The 17,741-nt window shown below is 36.3% G+C and overlaps 1 pseudogene; it reads left to right on the forward strand.

Moving 5' to 3' along the window:
- The first annotated feature begins 3,002 nt into the window (after positions 1-3,002).
- On the forward strand, positions 3,003-5,541 carry LOC125674190 (uncharacterized; annotated as a pseudogene).
- Positions 5,542-17,741: the final 12,200 nt, after the last annotated feature.

Below are 17,741 nucleotides of genomic sequence, written 5' to 3' on the forward strand. Positions count from 1 at the left end.
CACCTTTAAAAGATTTCATCAGTTCATTTGCTTTTGTTTGATAATTCGAGTGTTTAGCTTTGGCTAAATATCATATGACACATGAGTTTTTATATTTACTTTTGAGAAGTTAAACTGTATAATAGTTCTTTTCCTTCCTTGACCTATTTTTACTTATTAAATGTTGTGCATTTGTGTCCTTTTTCTTGTAGTATTTGTGTAGCGTTTCGTCAGACACATTACGGTTTGAAAATCATGTGCACATCGGAACAGGGTAGTTAAACAAACGGAACTACATTGATCTTGGAATGAATTCCTTTTCTTTAAATCGGAACTTGCAAATATTAGAAGTTATTTATGATGAAAATGACTAATATTGTTACAATATATGTATCACATTTATAACACACACCCTCAAGAAAACGACCCCCCCCAAAAAAAACACCTGAAAAGCAAAAAAAAAAAAAAAAAAAAAAAAATGACATGTTTGTCAGTCTGCTAAATCCTCAAGGTAAATTTTGAGAACGATTTTGGTTATATTTTAGCCATTTTCAACAAGAGGGCCACCTTAAATGGACTTATGTAAACTAATACTCAAGTAAAACAAATTCAGTGTTTTATTTCTGGTTTAGGGTGGCCTTTTGCAACAGTTTGCAATTTTTATGCCCATTACGTTACATCTACTATATACTCTATATAATCACGGTGACGTTTATGCTTATCAAATAAAACTACTATCAACATATAGACATCTTTATTGAGTAATTTGCGTAAACACAGGTATACACTGACATTGTATAGCAAAATATTTGTAAAAAATGATATTCAAGAAAAAAGTATTTATGTCGGAGAAATTGCAAACCAAGTGTGCTATACTTCTTTGTACTTTCCTAGCACAGTGGTTCTTGAGAAGATTTTTAATGATTTTCTCTATGAATTTGTATGTAAAATTTTGATCCCCTATTGTGGCCTTATCCTACCCCCGGAGGCCATGGTTTTAACAAATTTAAATCTCCATTATTTCAGGAAGCTATCATGCAAATGTAAACCTCTTTGGTCCAATTATTTTTGAGAAGACGATTTATATATATATATATATATATATATATATATATATATATATATATATATATATAGAGTATGTAAAATGTATATTAGTATGTAAAACTTTGATCCCCTATTTTGGCTCCATCCTACCCCCAGGACAATTATTTTTACGAACTTGAATCTGCACTATATCAGAAAGCTTTCTTGCAAATGTAAACTTCTTTGGCCCATTGATTCTGGAGAAGAGGATTTTAAAAAAAACATAATTCTATATATTAGTATGTAAGACTTTGATCCCCTATTGTGGCCACATCCTACCCTCAGGGGGGATGGTTTTAATAAACTTAATGACTCTGCACTATATCAGGAAACTTTCATGTCAATTTGTACTTTGAAGGGGACATGACCCTTCATTTAAACAAACTTGAAAGCCCGTCACCCAAGGATGCTGTTGGCCAAGTTTGGTTGGAATTGGCCCAGTGGTTCTGGAGGAGAAGACGAAAATGTAAAAAGTTTACAGACAGAAGGACAGACGACGGACAACAATCCGAAAAACTCACTTGAGCTAAAAAGTGACACCACCTTGACCTTGAGAAACAATAGTCATCCTCCTCTTGACTTAAAGTGTATGTGTACCAAGTTTGATGGTCCTAGCCCCTATAGTTCAGTAGGTATTTTGACTATAAGATATTGTAGATAGATACTACAACCTTCACAAATAATAGGCATCTTCTCATCAAGGTGATCAACTGTACCAAGTTGTAAGATCCTGGAGCTTACGGTTCATTTTTGCCTACAAGGTCCAGACAGATGGAGCCATACCATAATACATTCCGTCTTTGACAATTAGCGTATACAGATACAGACACAAACAACTATATTATCATCCTATCAGTGATTAAGTAGTAAATTGTATTCTTCCAAATTGTGTAATCGAGTATATAACCTCGAACACGTTTAGTATCGAGTATATAACCTCGAACACGTTTAGTATCGAGTATGTAACCTCGAACACGTTTAGTATCGAGTTTATAACCTCGAACACGTTTAGTATCGAGTATGTAACCTCGAACACGTTTAGTATACCAGTTCTGCTCTTTACTACACCTTGGAACAAAGTAACTTAATTGGAGTAACCTGGAACGATTAATCCTACGCTACCATTAAATTGACTCATTTTAAGTATTTCAATTGATTAGATTTTTTCCTACCACATCCTACCATTATAATAACTATTTTTTGCCATTATTTAAACTTAGAAATCATTATTTTAAAAAATAAAATCAACATCATATTGTTTCAATTGAAGCCTGTACCAAGCGGATTCACTCACTTGGATTTTTCATGAAATATTATGACAACGCAAAGTTGAAGCAGTAAATTACGGGTAGACAAGTTCAACCTTTCTACAATAAACATAATTGATCAATGAAACTTGAAAGGTTTATTGATTATAGGAAATATATAAAATTTACAAACTTAGTGAAACCTGAGCAAATGATCCCATATAGAATAGAACAAGATAATTATAAATAGCTGATTGTATCTATCTATCTATCTATCCATCCATCCCTCTCTCTCTCTCTCTCTCTCTCTCTCTCTCTCTCTCTCTCTCTCTCTCTCTCTCTCTCTCTCTCTCTCTCTCTCTCCCTCCCTCTATATATCTATCTATCTATCTATCTATCTATCTATGTATCTATCTATCTATCTATATATATATATAAGGAAGTCATATACAATAGTTGAAACAGGGAAGTAGCCTTAAATTAAACTAGATAAAGTGGGATTTCCCACTCTTGAAAATACCCACATAACTATCAATGGACTCTCCTAGTTTTACACCGCAAATGTAAGTAACAAATGACATGAAATCAATTATGAATCTAATGGAAATTCATTCTAAATTGAAAACTATAATTCTATCTCATCATAAAAGTTTTACTTTATAGCTACTGTGTTTATTTTGTCAGTGAAACAGGTATACAACATATGTCAGAGTCCGTGTTTATGGGACTATGTCATATAGTGGGGACCTCACAACAGGTCACATTACGGAGAGATATGATAGATATTTTCGAGATGATGAGGAATAAAGTAATAACAAGTGATAAGTGGATATGGAGTGGAAGTCACAAAGAAGGGTTCAGAATGAAGGGATTTGATGTGGATTTTATGAATTGGTTTAACATCCATCCAGTGATCTGGAACTTATCTCAGACCGAGTTTTACAATGTACACAGACAATTCCCGATTCTCTCTGTCTCTTCTGAAAGTCCACCCGGATTTACTTTACTTCGATTACTGACACCAAGAGCAGAGAGCAGAAGTATCTCAGCATTAGTCACAATGAATGGTGGATTTTATATATCTAGCTCTAAGTACAGAGAGATTACATGTTCGCTTGTAGTGCCCAACTCTACATTGCATGGTCCATGTGGCAGTGTCGTCTTGGGAGGATTAGTAGAACATGATACCGCTTCCTGTTTTGCTTGTGATTTTTGGTTTCCTTCTGCCTCCTCATGGATAGACAGATGTCACACATAGCCCCAGCCACAAGTTGTTAGGGACATAGTCAGAAGTGGATGTCACTTTGTAGCAATAGGACACAAATTAGGAAATCATGAAAGCAATGAATGGAGAATTTCATTTTCTCTGGCAGAACAAAAACTTGTGTACTCAATGAACCACTGTCAATTCTTAACTTACGGTTTGCTGAAGTTATTCTTAAAAGAAGTCATTAACAATGGATTAGGTGATGATGAGAAATTACTGTGTTCCTATCACATGAAGACAGCTGTTTTCTGGATGATTCAACAAAACACAGTACCTAACTGGAGTCCACAGAATCTCTTGAAATGTCTCTGGTACTGCTTTAAACTCATCCTTAAATGGGTGTATGAGGGAGTCTGTCCCAACTTTTTCATTCCAGAAAACAACATGTTTCTCAGTAATATTCACGGAGAAGCACAAAGCAGATTATTTGTTCGACTGTTTGGGTTTTATGAAAAAGGTTTAGCATCACTGCTACACAGTCCCTCCCTCAGGTCATATATTGTAAATGTGCTTGAAAATCCCAGACTCAGTATTTGTACGGATGAACATACTATGCTATCTGAGATTGATTTTGATAGAGAAATGTTCACAGAGATATATAAACTTAATGCACCACTCTCACCAGACCTCTGCCTCAGTATGAAACACTTAAACACAGTAGAACAGTTGACAGTCTCACCCCTGACACAGTATCAAGTTGTCATGTTACAGGTACTTACAGCCTCCATCCATCACAAAGCTGCTTTTACATTACAAAACATGTACTGCAGCACCACTGAAAACAAGCTGATGTATATTGCTGATAGAAGGTCCTGTCACATGTTGAAAATCACAGCCAAGTTTGGGTGTATTTCTGACAGGTTGTACGTCGCAATGTATTATTACAAGACACTCAGATACACAGAAGCTTTGTCTGTGATAGAGATGACAAAGGTCAACTTAGCACAGCCATATGTGATGTATAATGGGACAGTAGACAGAGAGGTATACCGAGGCTGTAGGGGGACAGTCCTGGTCTACAAAGTTAAGACATGCTGTAGCATGGAATATCAAATTAGAAACCAAAATCATTTATAGCAATGAATTAATGACAGAGCAGGGTGTTTCCTTACAAAACCAGCACCCAACATTTCTTATCCCACCCTTAGTTGTGCTACACATGCTGGAGTTTTTGTGTTACAGACATATTGACACAATGAGAGCACAAACAGCTCTTAATGATCTACAGGTCCTAGTTCACCATGATCAGGGGGTGTATGTAAGTGTGCGCTTAAGAGAAATATCATGGCAGATCCTGGGTATCTGTCAACAGATATCGGGGAACCTCCAGGCTGCTCGATACTCCTACCAACAATCACTCAGACAATTTCCGCTCCATCAAATACAAAGTGCTACACTAATGAGAATACGTGAACTCCAATAATGACAGTGTAGCTCATAAGCCTTTAACTTCTGAATGACTGTTTGAATCATCAGTAAAATAACTGTAATTAAGGAGATTCCAGATGTTATTAGTTACTGAATGTGTTAATTGAAGAGATTTCAGATGTTATTAGTTACTCAATGTGTTAATCAAGGAGATTTAAGATGTTATTAGTTACTCAATGTGTTAATCAAGGAGATTTCAGATGTTATTAGTTACTCAATGTGTTAATCAAGAAGATTTTAGATGTTATTAGTTACTCAATGTGTTAATTAAGGAGATTTCATATGTTATTAGTTACTGAATGTGGATTAGATATGTTGTTAGATTTATGCAGATTTGTTTTATCTATGTCTAGTCAGTTCATCAGTCCACATGACAAGTAAATGTTTTGGAATCTTTAATCAAAGTACATTCAGTAATTTAATATTTAAACATAGTCACATTTTTGGGGAATTCAAGACTCCGAAATGGAGATTGATTGATTGATTGTATCTTGCTTAACGTCTCGCTCGAGAATTTTTCACTCATGGAGACGTCACCAATACCGGTGAAGGGATTCAAATTTAGGCCTATGCTCGGCGCTTACGGCCATTGAGGAGTGAGAATTCTTTAGCGTGCCACACCTTCTGTGTCACGGGTCATGCGTTTATAAGGTCATCTCCGAGGACCCGTGACATTCACATCTGATGTCGAGCGTTTGGCGATGGAACTGTCACTATCTGTTTTAACGACTTGGGTCTGTCGGGGCCGGGATTCGAACCCTGGCCTTCCGCATGCGGGGCGAACGCTCTAACCTCTCGGCCACCGCGGCGGTCCGAAATGGAGAAAGTTTGACATCGATATAAATCTAAATTCACAAAACTGTGTCAATCAATTTACTTTTCATTTAATAAACTTTCATTGTATATTGTTTAATGTCCCACTTAAAAATATTTCACTTGTATGGAAACGTCACCAATGCCGGTGAAGCGCTGCAAATTTTAAGCCTATGCTCTATACTTACGGCCTTTAAGCAGAGAGTGATCTTTATCGTATCACACCTGCTGTGACATGGGACCTCGGTTTTTGCGGTTTCATCTGAAGGACCGTCCGCCCTATTTAATCGCCTCTTACATGTACGACAAGCAAGGGATATTAAGGACTTATTCTAGATCTAACCTGGATCCACACGGGACTAAACAATTTTTAAGGTAACCAAAGAGCTCACATTTGACATAGTGCCTTATCATAATTATCTTCCTATAATGTGCATTGGAACATATGTACCCTAAAATCTAACATAAAAAATTTCATACACAAACAAGAGGTCCACATTGCCTTATCAGTCACCAGAGTATTAGTTAAAAGTATCACTAGCTCAAGGGCTATGAAACCTAGAACAAATATATTCTGCCTATATCTAAGCTAAATTTTAATATTCAGGAACAGTATATAATAAAATGACTATTCTTAAAACTTAAATTATTCTCCCCAAAAGGTGCCTATTCAGATGAAAGACTTTACATAATAAATGTGACATAATTAACACGATATGAATAATTTGAACCTGTTCTAAAGTCAAAACCTGGGGTTGCAAACTTCACAATTTTGGTCATCTTTTCCTGCTTAATAACCTAAATATGCATTTAGTTTTTATACCATATTAGTCTGATAGACGAAACAGACAATAATCGCTATAATATGGCCCCTTAACTTAGCCATAGAAATAAATCTTTAACGAAATAAAACTGTCTGTGCTTTCAATGCAAACAGTGAAAAGTTCAGGTTGAAAATGGCTGCTAAATTGCTTCAAATGTCTATAAATTCTTGATAAAAAGATAGCCATGCAGTTAATCTCCAGTCAATCTAACCCCCAATCTCCAGTCAATCTAACCCCCAATCTCCAGTCAATCTAACCCCCAATCCCCATTCAATCTAAGCCCCAATCTCCAGTCAATCTAACTCCCAATCTCCAATCAATATAACCCCCAATCTCCAGTCAATCTAACCGTCAACCTAACCCCCAATCTCCAGTCAATATGACCCCCATCTTCAGTCAATATAACCCGGATCTCCAATCAATATAACCGGAATCTCCAGTCAATATAACCCTCAATCTCCAATCAATATAACCCTCAATCTCCGGTCAATATAACCCCAAATCTCCAGTCAATATAACCCAAATCTTCAATCTCCCATATAATCCCCAATTTCCATACTATCTCCAACTTTGGATCCAATACTGTATCAATATGTATGCTTCAAAGTATGCAAAATATGACATGAAGACGAAGCAGAGACAGAGATATCTTTAAACCACAATATGAGTACGTCATCTACAACTGCACTCCAAAGTTTCCACCCTTAAATATTACTAAAAGATAAATCTGATATGCTACAGGTTATCAGATGAATAAAAATTAAATATGTCCACCATTTCTAGTGATCCAATAAAAGTGTTTTACAGTGATAAAAAATGTAGGACTCAATAATGGAACTCGGAAAGTTCAAAGAACAGCGAGTCAATCAGAAGATTAGAAGAGCAATACTTTATAGGATCTTTTCACCTGCAAACAATGTGTCAATAGCAAGTAACTATGGAGATATTAAGTAATGAATGAGAACATTTTCATGGAATCAAAGTCAATGAGGTCATGCCACAGCTACCAATACATTTTTAGAATAGCATATTAGTTTTTAAGCCATTTTGAATTAAGATTTTGTGTTTCATTACTTCACACTATTGCAGTACATTGAAACAAACCCTGAAGTGTTTTATTACAATAATTGCAGGGAATATGGTATGAAACGATTCTTCCATGGCACACTGAACAATGTACATGGAACAATGAACAGTGTGCATGGAACACACGGCACAAAACGCTGCCCGCTTTGTGAACAGTTGATGTCTGCACAAAACAGTAGACATGGCTTGAGGGGGGGGGGGGGCATATTATTTGGTTCTTTCTAGAGGTGGTTTAGATTCGTAACAATTTTAATATCAAAATGATAAATCCTTTTTATATAAAACAAGAGGCATATGGGCCACATTGCTCACCCGAGTCACCTTGGCCCATATCTGAAGAATTGCCTTATATATTTATTTCGGATTTCAAACATTTCGGTTTAGCATCACTGAAGAAACATTATTTGTCGAAATGCGCATCTGGTGCATCAAAATCGGTACCGTATAAGTTTTACATGTAAAGCCTTAGTCCCTATTGTGGCCCCAACATACCCCTGGAGGCCATGATTTTTACAAACTTGAATCTGTACTATGTCAGAAAGCTTTCATGTAAATGTCAACTTCTTTGACCCAATGGTTCCTGAGAAGAAGATTTTGCAAAATTTCCCCTATATATCTGTATGCAAAACTTTGATCCCCTATTGTGGCCCCAACCTACCACCGGGGGCCATGATTTGAACAAACTTGAATCTGCACTATGTTAGGAACCTTCCATGTCAATGTAAGCTCTTCTGGTCCATCAGTTCTTGAGAAGAAGACTTTTAAACATTTTCTCTATTTATTTCTATGTAAAACTTTGATATCCTATTGTGGCCCAACCTACATGTACTCCGGAGGCTATGATTTCTTCAAACCTGAATCTGCACTTTGTCAGGAAGCATTCATGTAAATCCTAGCTCTTCTGGCTCAGTGGTTCTTGAGAGGAAGATTTTCCCTATATATTTCTATATAAAACTTTGATCCCCTATTGTGGCCTCATCCTACCCCTGGGGGCCATGATTTGAACAAACCTGAATCTGCACTATGTCAGGAAGCTTTCATGTAAATATCAGCTCCTAAGTGGTTCTTAAGAAGAAGATTTTTAGATGACCCTACCCTAATTTTGGATTTTTGTGATTATCTCCCCTTTGAAGGGGGCATGGCCTTTCATTTGAACAAACTTGAAAACCCTTTACCCAAGGATGCTTTGTGCCAATTTTAGTTGAAATTAACCCAGTGGTTCTGGAGAAGAAAATCAAAATGTGAAAAGTTTACAAAGACGACGCCGACAGACAACGGACAAATTTTGATCAGAAAGCTTTCTTGAGCCTTAGGCTCAGGTGAGCTAAAAAGGTCAAGAAAGAAATTATCCATTTTGAAATGATCATTCATGTCTGACATAAGGTATATTACTTCTTTTTAATCATTAATAATACATCATTTTAAAATAATTGCCGGAATTCCCATAAAATGTCCACCTTTCCCAGATCCCTTAGCGGAATAACCTGCATGGTTAGTAAGTCTCTAGGGGTGTGACTTGAATTACATGCATGGTCAATAAGTTTCTAGGGGTGTAGCTTGAATGACCTGCATGGTCAGTAAGTTTTAGGGGTGTGGCTTGAATGACCTGTATGAACAGCAAGTTTCTAGAGGTGTGGCTTGAATGACCTGCATGGTCAATAAGTTTCTAGGGGCGTGGCTTAAATAGACTGCATGCTTCTATGGACATGCCTTGATCTGATCCAGAATGATTCTAGTACAAACATTTTGCATAGAACTTGAACTAGCCACCGCCGCAAACTGCATAGAACACTGAACATCTTTGCAGCGGTGGTCTAGAAGTTTGAGCGTTCGCTTCGCATGTGTAAGAACAGGGTTTAAATCCCAGCCCCGACAGACCTAAGTCGTTAAAACAGGTAGTGACAGTTCCACCGCCAAACGCTCAGCATTAGGTGTGAATGTCACGGGTCCTCGGAGATGAACGTAAAAAGGTATGGTCCGTGTCACAGTAGGTATGACACGCTAAAGAACCCTCACTGCTCAATGGTTGTAAGCGATGAGCAATTAAGGCCTAAATTTGACGCCGTTCACATGTCTTGGTGACGTCTCCATAGTGAAAAATTCTCGAAAAAGACGCTAAACAAGATATAATCAATTAATCAATCAATCAATCTTCGCTAGCCAAGGGTTTACGATCCGCTTCACTGAGAAGATGAACACTGAAGGAATTGTTTGATATGGTGAAGGATTTGCCCAGAATGGTGAACAGTTTGCACAGAATGTTGAACAGTTTGCAAAGAACAATGGTTTGCATATAGAACAAAATGGAACACGTTGGGGGTGTTACAGCATGCTTCAGGGGCTGGAGTTGATGAATGACTTTTTAGCCACAAATTGGACCACAGAAGATGATGTGTTCAGCTACTATGAAATAAAAGACTATTTCTTGATTATACTATTCTACACAATAATCTTGAATTTCAACATGCTTTCTGATCTCTTGTAATACTGAACATCTTTTCAAAATTAAATTAAGAACAATCAAGAAAAATCAAAACGAAAATAGTAATCCTAATATACAACAATTTTTATAGACAAACATCGATTCTGAGTCAATTTTCTGTCACCCACTTGAATCACAACCATAAGCAACAGAAAAGCTGCTATTTTGACTTGTTTTGCCCATTTTGTCGCATTTGGAGCTTTCTAACGCTGGTGAAAAGTACATATGGTCAGAGTGACAGAGCCGAGTGTAAATCTTGTGACTATAACAAGCAATTCCATCTCTCACAATGTCGGCACCCTGGTGGATGACCGTAATGTCGATCACGTCTCAAATAGTTTCAATTACAGCACCAAATGTATTTTTGAATGTACAAATGTATTTACAGGATAGTGTTTTCGATGTAACATGAAAGTATGTATATCTATTTATAGTATTGCATGTATACTACACATTATACAAACATAGTAGTTGCCAATGACACTGGAAATTGCAAAAATCAAAACCCCGTCAACTAGTTGCATCTGAGACAGATGATGGTTTTCCTGGGGTGGTATATTTCCACTGTTGCTCTCGACTACAGTACATGCAAGGTTTGATTTATGCTCATAGTGACATTCTGTAAGGAATCATTTCATGAAACACAGCGACCCCGTGTGTACATGTATCGTACTGTACTAATGTTACCGCGAATAATTAAGTTGTCTTCACATTGATCAGTGTATACTGTACGTACATATATGTATATATTAATCAATTGTACATACATGTATATATTAATCAATTGTACATACATATCTACAGATATAATTTATTATATAATTGCTTTACGAAAGGTGAAGATAACGAACATTTTTGGGACACGGGGGACATAAATTGTAAATGTCAGGACTCCAGCACCCCTGGGACCCTAGGGGCAGGGCGAAAAATGCCCAAAATTGACCAATTTTCAAAAATATTCCTCTCAAAAACTGCACATGTGTAAGAAAAACTAAATCCATAGTTATGTAGACCAAGAAGGCCTCTACCAAAATTACGTATTAATTAAATTGCATTAGATTACAGGGGTAGGGGTTCTGACCACAGCGTGGGACCAAACTTGGTATATAGTGTTTATGTGTAAAGCACATAAATAACATCTTCTTTAGTTCTATTGATACTAAATTGAATCTAAATATATATTTAGAAAAAGCAGGTAGTTCTTTACCAAATTTGTAAATTTGATGATCCCAGGGGAGGGGTTTGGGATCAGGGTGGGGACAAAACGGTCAATTATTACAGACCCTGAAGCGTGCTACTATATCTCCAAAACGTTTCGTTTCGTTCCGTGCAAACCGTTCAGCGCTTCGTGCAGACCGTTCAGCGTTTCGTGCAAACCGTTCACCGTTCCGTGCAAACCGTTCACCGTTCCGTGCAGACCGTTCACCGTTCCCTGCAGACTGTTCACCGTTCCATACAAATTGTTTCGTGCAAGAATCATTCCGTGCAGGATCAAGCCACGCCCATAGAAACGTGCAGATCATTCAAACCACGCCCATAGAAACGTGCATATCGTTCAAACCACGCCCTTAGAAACATACAGACCGTGCAAGTCGTTTCGGCATGGGATGCAGGTAAACATTGTTGGGAATTTGACCAATTATTTCAAAATGTCTCTAAGACGGGCTTTCAACAGTGAAAATCTGCAAATAATCGAAAGAAAACAGTTTATTATAAAACCACCAGGCAGAGCAAAATCCGATACCATTTTCTCACCCTTGGTAGTTTCTAGCAAGTGTAGAGACATGTATATCTCTGCCCTCGTTATGTTTTTATTTTTATTTGTATATAGGAATAATTTATTTCTCTTGTTACATTTGTATGATCAAGTTTCTCCTTTTAAATAAAAATATTTTCATCAAAATCGTTTATCGGAACTGTCTGCATAATGCGAAGACCGACCTGTATAACTTGTATATTTTACGCAAATTTAAGGTCCTTTTTTACCACAATAGAGATCAGCTAATCCGTGTATTTGAAATTAACATTCGTACAGAAGGTAGGAAAATCGACGGGGGCAATTGAAATATGACAAAAGAGGTGTTTATATCTTTTGTCTCTCGAAAATGAATGCAGTTTTCTATAGGTTTAAAATCGAGGCAAATGCAACAATCTAATTAAAATTGGATGTTAGATCCTCTCGCATATCTGTTGATCATTACTGTAGTTTGTCATTATTTGTTTTATTTATTCATTTACATTTGTATATGATTTATTTCTCAATCTATTTCAATTATATTGTGATTGTTTCCTTTTTGTTTTGTATTTTTCCTTCTTATCCAAGATGACAGGTTCTTATCAATTGGCTAATTCTATGTCTAGATGCACCCCCCTTCCACCCGAGAATATGTTCCAATCTTACGAGAATTTTTAAAATCATTTTTATCTGTTGTCATACACGTATGTGTTTATTCCAACGTGCTCGTAAGTCATTAAACTATTCCTTGTTTAAACTAACCTCAGGATGAAACAAATAATGCCGAAAACAATCAAAGCGTGCAGGTCATGCCTAGCGTTTCATGCAGACCGTTCACAACCCTCTCCCCCCCCCCCCCCCCCAAATATTTTAATCTTTCCTGACGAGAAATTTCTTTAAATCATTCTATCTGTTTTCATTCACGTACACATGTATATAAAATGTATAGGTTTATTCAACATCTGTCTTTGGAAAGAGGCCTGGAATATACAAATTGCAAATGTATTTTAATGACACTCAGAATGAATGTACAAAAATAGCGAAACAGACGCGACCATTTCATATTCAGTTTCAATGAATTTAATAGAGCAATGAATCAATAAAATCTGATTAATCAATATTCCGTGACGATATAATTTTGGCGTATTTTTCTTTTATTTCCAAAATTAAAAAAGAATTCATTTGTTTTCATTCCAACGTGTTCATAATGTATTGATCTAATAAGCAAAAATGAAATTTACTGCATCGTACATAAACAATCATTTTAAAATGAATCATTATCATTTCTTTCTCAACACTTTTTAAATATCTAGAATACTGCAATTCTATTGAATTTATTTGAAGCAAATAATACCGAAAACAAAAAATCAAAGCGTGCAGGCCACGCCTACCGTTTCGTGCAGACCGTTCACCGTTCCGTGCAGACCGTTCAACGTTTCTTGCAAACCGTTCACCGTTCAGGGTCTGTAAATGTGTGAACAATAGATATTTCTAACTTCTTGATAACTATCATTCCAGTTATTTTCAAATTTAGCATGTAGCATCTTTGGAACAAGGGGAACATACATTGTAAATGTCAGGACTCCAACACCCCTGGGGCCTTAAGGGCAGGGCATAAACTGCCCAATATTGACAAATTTTCAAAAATCTGCACATGTGCAAGAAAAAACTAAATGCATAGTGATAAAGACCAGGATAGCCTCTACCAAAATTGTAAATTTCATGATCCCCAGTGTAGGGATTCTGACCCTAGGGCGATTTTGTATATCGATGACGTTTTGTCTATTAACAATGATAGCTTTCATTCATATGTCGATTTGATATATCCCTGTGAGCTCGAAATAAAGGACACCACAGAGTCGTTCACTTCTGCTTCATACTTAGATATTTTATTGAAAGTAGACATTAATGGCAAACTGACAACTCAAGTGTATGACAAACGGGATGATTTCAGCTTCTTCATCGTCAACTTCCCATATTTATGTAGCAATATTCCATTATCCCCTGCATATGGTGTTTATATATCTCAACTGATTCGATATGCAAGAGCTTGTTCTGCGTATAGTCAGTTTTTAAATCGAGGTAAGCTACTGACAAACAAGTTGATGGTACAGGGATTTCAACAGTCTCGATTGAAGTCAGCATTTCGCAAATTCTATGGTCGTTATAACGATCTACTTCGTCAGTACAACCTCGCATTGGGTCAAATGCTGTCTGACGTGTTTCATACCGATTGTTAAGCCGTTCTTGGCACACTGATTTTGACTGCGGATAACTCCGTTTACCTGATCAGGATATAGGGCTCACGGCGGGTGTGACTGGTCAACAGGGGATGCTTACTCCTCCTAGGCACCTGATCCCACCTCTGGTGTGTCCAAGGGTCCGTGTTTGCCCAACTATCTATTTTGTATTGTTTATAGGAGTTATGAGATTGATCACTGTTCGTTATCTTCGCCATGCATATGATAATGTTCAAGAAATGAAACAGAAAGGTATCAAAGGTAAAACATGATGACAGGGGATGCTTACTCCTCCTTGGCACCTTATCCCACCTCTGGTGTATCCAGGGGTCCGTGTTTGCCCAACTATCTATTTTGCATTGCTTAAAGGAGTTATGAGATTGATCACTGTTCGTTATCTTCACCTTTCATTTATCAAGAAGTTAAAATGTTCAATTGTTAACACACGACACACGTCGCACAATGACTGACGACAACAAATTGCATTGAAACCCAAGTCCTATACAGGTCTGTATCATGATCCTATAATCTAGCCCCATGGGGGTCATGACCCAATTAATTAAACTCAATAAATGATGGTGAGAAAACATGTCATGCTTTATAATCCATGCACATATTTTACATGCATGACCCTGCTGTCCTGGAGAAGATAAAGATTTTTAAAAGAATTTCATCTGATATATCCATATATTATCTAAGATTTGATCACCAATTCTACTTCCTCCCTAGCCTTAGGATCCATAATCAGAAGGGGAAAAAATTGAATCCACACAACTTAAGAAAATGTTTGCATAATAATGAGTTTGTGTTACTGCTATTCTTGGAAAGATTTTTTCTAAAATATATACAACATATTCTCATGTAAAACTTTAAATCCTTATTTCAGCCCAACCCTAACCCCTCAGGGTCCATGATTGGATCAAATATGAATCTGCACTGCATTGGAATATCAATGTGACTTATCAAGATCAGTGGTTCTTAATAGGAAGATTGTAAAGGTTTTCTTTTTGTATCTATTCCCGAGGTCTCAAATGAACTTTGAATCTGCACTGAGGATGTTTGCATACTAACTATGGTCCTGTTGTATATGTACTTGAGAGATTTTCAATTTTCCCCATTGTATTCCCATGTAAATTTTAAAACCTTTATTGTAGCCCCAACCTACCCAATGGGTATCAATTTGGAAAAAAAAACTTGAATCTACTCTACCTGATGATGCTTAGATATTGATATAATCAATCATGGCCCTGCTGTTCCTGACAACTTTTAAAAAAAATTTTCCTGTATATAATTCTTATGTTTAACTTTAATCCCATATTGACAACCACCCTACCCCCAGGGCCATGATTTGAACAAGCTTAATCTGCACTACCTGAAGATGCTTGCATACTAATTTGACTAATCATGGTCCTGTTGTTCTATAGAGATTTGTTCACATATATTCCCATGGACCATGATTTGACAGTAATTTTTGTGATAATGAAAAATCTGTTGATGACTTATTTTGAAAATTGTCTTTTTATGCATGTTGATAATAGAATTATACTTGTCATCTAACACGCCTACATGGGGTTTGATTTTCTGTATGATAATTGTAAACTTCTTTATTTGGTAAGAAAAGCAATTCCTGCCTAGCCATTTACAGCTAATCTGCTCGAGTCTACTGGGAATTACGATGTGCCCAGGTATGAGATTACCGGTCATTCCATCTGTATCACTCTCAAATCCTGATTTTAATTAAAATCATTATCAACTTTTTGTTCTTATGGGTATATAATTTTTTCTATTTGATGTCTAGAAACTTGCTTATTCTGTTCTATTATTAATTTATTTTTTCATCCACAAACTTTATACTCTTCACAATATTCATCGATGACATATTCTGTAAATGATGACTGAAGCGAAATTTGATTTGTTCTATGGTTTCTAAGAAGTTATAATGCTGTTTCAATATCCTGAACAATGGGGGATAGGTATCTTTTTCAATCTATCTAGATCACCTAATTGACTCAAGTTAATTAAACTAGGTTAATACATATAACTAAGAGATTTATTAACAATTTGAGCTCATATTAATAAAACTTTATACTCCATTTCCTCTTTTTTTTTCGTTTTTCCAAAATCGCCTTTATGTGTTGTCATTTTCGCAGCTAGTTTTCTAAAAATCTAAATGTACAGATCAAGAGCAAAAATAATGAGGAATGGATAGGTCATGTTGAATGTCTGTGAGAAATGTATGATCACTTTCCCTGGGCCTCAGTATAACTTATATTCTGAAGAGGAACCAGTGGATGTAAAACTTATAGGGTACCAATTTTGATGCACCAGATGCACATTTCGACAAATCACGTATCTTCAGTGATGCTCAAGCCGAATTTCTAAATTTTATTGAAGCAATTAAATATACATCCGTATTTTCAAGCTAGCAACGAAGTACTTAGTACTGGGCTGTAGAGACCCTCAGGGACTAACAGTCCACCAGCAGAGGCCTCGACCCAGGGGTCATTATGTAAAACTTATACGGTACCAATGGTATATCTAATGCTGTTATATTGCATATAAAATACACTCATGTGCACCAGGGGTGTAATAAGTAGAAAATCTGTGTTTATTACCTTTTATATGGCATACCTCTACAATTTGTTATTTCAACATTGTCTATAGTTTATATTAAATTAATCTGTATCGACACTTAAACATATACATGAGTTATTTTTCTTTCGATACTTAATTCAAGCTTTTGCTTTTTCCTATCTCTTTCTTTTTTCATGTATTATTGTAATAATTGGTATATGGCTTATTATGCTTACAATTTTCATTCTCCTCTCACTTGTAACATACTGAGAGAGAGATTAATATCAGCCTTTTAGCTTGTTTTTCAATATATTACTTGTATCAGACACTGTTTATAAACATTTTCAAATTATTCAAGAATAAATGTTATTGAAACTCAAATTTTCCCGTTCTATTTCATGCACAACCGGGGTTTTTTCTTCTTCAAAAGTTTCCCCTTGTCAGAAGTCCTCTCTTAATTTTTCATCACTTGCTGTCAAAATTCTTAAAATAATACCATGTCTAATTATTGCAAATATATAGTACTTTCATTACAAAATTAAAAATTTTCGTGAACTTCGTACCTTCTTTTGTGTGTTGCTCTTTTTAAACCCACAAGGGCCCTAAATTGGTTTCAATAAATCTAATCTATACTTACACGTATGTAAAACTTATACGGTATCAATTTTGATGCACCAGATGCGCATTTCGACAAATAATGTCTCTTCAGTGATGCTCAACCGAAATTTTTGAAATCCGAAATAACAGTAAACTTGTAGGCCCTCAGAGCTATTTTAGGGAAATCAGAGTGCCAAAAAAGTCTAAGGATAAGAGCTATGCACGAGGGAGATAATCCTTAATTTTGAAATGAATTTCTAAATTTTATCACAGCAATTAGATATAAACATCCGTATTTCAAGCTAGTAACGAAGTACTTGGCTACTGGGCTGTAGAGACCCTCGGGGACTAACAGTCCACTTACGTAAAGACAGGCACGTGGC

This window comes from Ostrea edulis, chromosome 3, assembly GCF_947568905.1.
Source record: "Ostrea edulis chromosome 3, xbOstEdul1.1, whole genome shotgun sequence".
Classification (NCBI taxonomy): Eukaryota; Metazoa; Mollusca; class Bivalvia; order Ostreida; family Ostreidae; genus Ostrea; species Ostrea edulis.